At 34.0% G+C, this 6000-nt stretch overlaps 1 pseudogene; it reads left to right on the forward strand.

Moving 5' to 3' along the window:
• Nucleotides 1-1389: 1389 nt before the first annotated feature.
• On the forward strand, nt 1390-5639 carry LOC149772499 (patched domain-containing protein 3-like; annotated as a pseudogene).
• The last annotated feature ends 361 nt before the right edge of the window (nt 5640-6000 follow it).

Below are 6000 nucleotides of genomic sequence, written 5' to 3' on the forward strand. Positions count from 1 at the left end.
TTTTAATATGCATGGAAATATGTTGTTGCAAATATTAAAAATATTCAGCAATCTACTTTAGAATTGAATATAATATGATGCTACTTGTTGTTATGTACGTATTAGTCAGGCACACCACTCAGTCTTTGAAAAGAATATTTTATGAGACATTTGTTTTTGATTATATATTCCCAACCTCTTTTAACAGTTCAGACCACCAGCATCCCGACTGTTTTTCTTGTTCTTTTTCACTATCCGAATCTTATTTAAATCTGTTTTCGGAAACAGTGTATTTTCCGTGCATCAATGGGCTTTGGAAAACAGACAAATTGATGTTTAATGATAAAATGATTGACAAAATGACAAAAAATTGGCATATGGTATGTAGTAAATTAAATTTTAAAGTGTGTATTTGCCCTATAGTTATATTATATATATATTCATTTGAAATGTGACGAAGCCAATTAAACAAAGTTTTTATGATTATGTTCATAATCTCTTCTTTTTTTTTCTTCACCCTGAACTGCTACTGCTACTACTACCATGATTTCTACTAATAACTTATAGTTCGACAATCGTAATCACTATGATGATGCATTTGTTTTTCCTTGTGTCTGTTGATGTGAATCATGCTCATGAAAAAGGAAGGGATTTCGTTTCTTAAAACAACTTAAAACAAATTCCGATTTTAATACTGTAAAACGTATTTTGGATACATTTGCTTAACTGGCATTGTGCATATCAGGTGACATACTTTTAACTATTGTTATTAATATCTAGATAATTTATATCTGGAAAATATCAATGTTAATCAGAAAAGAATATTATGGTCTTAATATTCTGAAGATATAAATTAAAAACTGGATTTCGAATTCATTGCAATACAATGACACATACTGCTGTTAAGTAGTGGATACATACATTCGGTGCAGTTGGTAGAATATTGCTGTATTCAATCGGCATGTTTCCATATTTTAAACATATTTTATCATGCAAGACAATTATGTGACTTAAAATAATGTGTGCTAGACTTACTACGTCTTCAGGTAGTCTATAGTGTTTTATTGTGCCTCGGATGCTTATTATTTTCAAAGCGACAACAAATGATGTGGTATGTATGCTCATGTTTAAAAAAAATAGCCCAAAGTGACCTAGCTTACAGAAAAATCACAATAGTTACACTTTGCACACTTCGTCGAGTTCTTCTAGGAAGGTTATATCATTGAGATGAAACATGAAAAGTTCCCTGTCCCTGAATTATTTGCAAAGCAGACTTATTTAATAATTAAGTACGAAATGGAAGCATTTATAGATTACAAACTCATCATTAAAGGTGTTTGCAATATTTTCAGCACTTTGAGTTTGCATAAAGCATATGTTCTGATTTTCATTACAGTTTCTTCAGGACAAATGGGAGGAAGCACGTGTTACAACTGTTATGAGAAGGTGGAAAGAAAGTTTGGATCTGTGTTTGCTAGATACGGAAGTTTGGTTGCCAGACATCCTTGGAAGTTTATAATGGTTACCATCTTACTGAATGGGCTACTGTCTATTGGAATGATCCGGATGCAGGTGGAAACTGTCTATACCCCAATCAACAGCGAAGCAAAGAAGGACAGTGAACGTGTCAAAGCCTTATTTCCAGATCTATCTGGGTCAGACTTTGTCGGTTTACAACAAATGTCTGATCTGGGTCGCCAAGCCGAAATAATTATTCGAGCGATATCAGGTAACGTTCTCGATCGCATCATCCTCGGTGAAGTGGAGAGGATATATAAATACGTCAGAGAAATCAGCATTGATAAGAATGGTGTTAGCATAAATTATACGGATATTTGCGCCAGAAATAGATTCGGTTGTGCAGTTGAGGGGGACTTCTTCTTTTCTCCTGAGTTTCTGTCGGCAGTTGGAGCTGATAATATCACATTTCCATATTTCTACCACCAGACGTTTGGCCCTATTTACTATGAGACTTTGGTGGGAGCTTTAACTTGTAATAGAACCCACTTGACGTCGGCACAAATGTTGCGTCTTCGGTTCAACATAAGAACAGATAGATCAAATTCGGACACCATTTCATCCTGGGAAAATGAATTTGTTTCCAGAATAAAATCGTTTCCTTCCAGCACTGTTGAAATCACGTATATGCATTCTAAATCTATGGAGCAGGAACTTGATAAAAACATTTCTGGAGACATTATCCTTTTTTCTATTACATATACCCTCATGATTACATACTCCTGTGTTGCCACATTTACAGCGAGATGTGATGAAGTTGGCCAAAGAGCAAATCTTGGATATCCTGAGGTTATTGCTGCTGGTATTTCAATAGCGTCATTGTCTGGAATTGTCAGCGCATGTGGAGTGAGTTTTTTCAGAAATATTGGCGTGGTTCCATTTTTAATAATAGGTAACGTATGTATTATTTAATATATATCCATACCCAAAGTCTTTTGCAATTTCAAGACAAGCACAACATTTGTTAGCCAACAATATACAGGACTACCTATTTATTTTGAGGAAAATTTGTAAATATGGTAAGATATTGCTAAAACAGTGAAACAGTAAAACAGTTAACAAAGAAAAATAAGTAAATATGTTAGACATTTGTCTAACATATTTACTTATTTTTCTTTATTAACTTAAACACCCAATTTATTTTTTGTTAAAGCAAATTGCATATTGCATGTGATTGTTGCCAAGAGATTTTTAAAAAAAAAATTCCTTTGGTTTATGATATTGAAGTTTTTACTCGCTTTAGAATTCTATTGAAACGACATAAAACAAATTATCTGGCAATGTAATCGCAGTTTAATGTCAAATATTTATAAGATTTTATAAGTTTTTTTTAAAACTCTTTCTGGATCAAATGAATAAATTCGATAATATGATTGGCTAAGTTAGAAATCCCGAGTCTAACTCCTACATTAGAGGACCTTCGAGTTAACATTTTCGAGTTACAAAATACGTTGGCATTTCAAAATGGCCTTTAAGTTAATTTAAATATTCATATATAAGCATTTTGGCGAAATTGTATTAATTAGTTGTTGTACGTTACTCCATTCTTGTATATTTCCATTCTACTGATATTATTTTCTTCCGTTTTTTATTTTTCATTGACACGGAGACTGCTTGGCTAAACCTATACATTCTGCACCTTCCATTAATCTTTCTGACGTTTCATTTGCAAAGTTTGAGAGCTACTTAATTAAAATACGAAGAGGGTAGAAAATAAACCGTACTTTTTCCTCCTATGACCAAAACTGTTGTTTATATATATATATATATATATATATATATATATATATATATATATATATATATATACTTTATCATAATAGCCTTTCACCACCTCTTCCATTGCAACTTTGTATAATGGTTCAAAGAATGACATTTACAGGTGTGCCTGAACGTTGCATCGGGTTCTTAATGCTTGTGTGTTTTTTAACGGATGGAGAGTGCTAATGAATATATCATCCCTAAAGAAGACTCCAAATTAAGTATAGAAATCTATATAAAATAGGTTTGCCATTTAAAAGCAGATACAAGACACCAGTGACTATATTGTAGTAAATTTATATCAATTTTATAGTTTTCTTATTAGAGACGTGCGTAAAGTGCCTTTTTTGAATGAATATGTTTTCCAGGCTGATAGCTATAACATTCGTTGTTAGACACATCATACTGAAATAAAAAATAAAGATCTGAAGACAGTGTACGATGCAAATAATAGTTATGAGAATGGTCTACAGAAATTAAAATTGTTACTTCACTCATTGTCAAGAGGCATTCTTTTCTCATATGCAGGTATTGGGGTGGATGATATGTTTATCCTACTCTCAGGACTTGCCGGAGTTCAGGACAAATAAAACGTGGAGGAAAAGATTGCCGAAACTATGCGAACAAGTGGGGTTGCCATCACCATTACTTCTGTTACAGATCTACTGGCTTTTGCCGCTGGAGCTTCCTCGGTCTTCCTGAGCGTCAGAAATTTTTGCATCTACACAGGTAAGAATTATTTTGTATATATCTAAATGAATGATTGCTAGTCTGTCATTATTAACAAACTACCACTCCATTATTTATGATTTAGGTATTGAATTCTAAAGAGGGAGGTAGCTTTAACTGTCAAGGTTCAATCGCTTTTGCAAACGTCATTATACTATGATTGCATGATAGTTTGGCATAAACAATGACAAACTACTAATGGTTATAAAAGGGAAAATGAGAATGTTCCTAGTCTTAGTGATACTGATTTGCATTTATATTTCAGGTGTTGCTGTGATAATTTGTTACTTGAACCAAGCAACACTTTTTGTGGCATGCATAACATTACATGAGCAACGTGTAGAATCCAAGAGGCATTGTATGACATGCTTACGCGTGCTGACCAAGAACGAAGCAAAGGAAAAAGGAAACAGTGGACTTCACATTTTCTGCTGCACTGGATCTCCCCCCAAGTCACGAACAGAGGCAGAAAGCTTTCTAGACAAATTTCCTGGTTGGCTAATTCCAAAAATTGTTCTTAAACGCCCTCTAAAAATTTTCATACTTCTGATGTTTGCTGGATATCTTGGTGTATCAATATATGGTGTCACAACAATGAAGCAGGGTCTTGAGTTAAAAAATTTGGTGTCTGAAATGTCATACTTTTATAAATATAGACAATTGCTTGATGACAATTTTAGAGAACTTACACCTGTGTCATTCGTTATTCCCGACACTTTTCTATATTCTAGCACTGCTACGCAAGATGCAGTTGGTACTCTCTTGAAAAAGGCTCAGTCTAACCCCAGTGTTAATGATATTTTTCAGATTAGTTGGTTATCTGCTTTTAAGGAATCACAATTTTATGATGACTCTTCTAAAGATAATTTTGTAACCAATCTAGAATCACGATTCTTGACATATCCAGTTTATCAGCGGTTTAGAAATGATGTAAAAATAAACTCTCTATCTAAAAGAATCACAGCATCCAGGTTTTATATCATGTCTGAGAACCTTAAATGAACAACCTATCAAGGACAACTAATGTTGGATATGCGTGATGTCGCTAAGTCTTCGTCGTTGTCATCATTTGTTTTTCCCCCCTTTTATTTTCTATGAACAGTACGTGGCAGTTCTTCCACAAACTTTACAGACGGTAGGGATTGCAGTTGCAATAGTTTTCTTTGTTACCGTTTTGTTTATGACACATCCTCTCTTACTGATTTACGTGACGATCACTGTAGTTATGATAATGGTTGGAATCATAGGCTTTCTTTCGTTTCTTGGGTTAACATTAAGTACAATTACTATGATCACATAATAATGAGTGTAGGTTTTTCAGTGGATTATGCTACACACATTTGTCATGGTTACATGATTGCTGATGGCAGTACTAGAGACGTTAGGGTAAAGGAAGCTGTGATAAGATCGGGAGCTCCCATTTTTATGGGGCAGCATCATCTCCCCATGGCGTTATAACCCTTGCTGCTGCTGCATCTTACATATTCCGCTCCTTTTTTAGAGTAATGATCCTTGTTATTGTCTTTGGCTTGGCTCATGCCGTATTTTTCCTTCCCGTTGTACTATCATTCATTGGCCCTCACAGAGCAAAAGATGCGAATCAGATACAGAGAAATACGCAATCCAGTAATAATGCAGGAAGGGCATTTTAATTAACTTAGAAACATCAACTGTAATAAGGATAGATGGGGCGTTAAAAAGAGTGATTTAGTTTTAGATCATTTATTTGTCACATTTCAATTTTCCTAAAACGCAAAACCCCTGCGTAAGGTATCAAAAATATGAATGCATTGTGAAAGGTTGCAAACGTCTTAATCCATGAATACATGCATATTATGTATACATTTGTATATAATCCTTTATACTATTGTTGTGTATATTACTCCTATCAAACTTTGATCCGTTATATAGGAATAGAAACGTCTGAATATATGGACTTTTGAGTGGTAGATACACTGCAAAACAACTATATGTCTGTTATATTACCTTTCATCCGTGCTTTTACAAAGCATT

The sequence above is a fragment of the Sinohyriopsis cumingii genome, unplaced genomic scaffold (genome assembly GCF_028554795.1).
Source record: "Sinohyriopsis cumingii isolate HCF-2022 unplaced genomic scaffold, ASM2855479v2 utg001437l, whole genome shotgun sequence".
Taxonomy (NCBI): Eukaryota; Metazoa; Mollusca; class Bivalvia; order Unionida; family Unionidae; genus Sinohyriopsis; species Sinohyriopsis cumingii.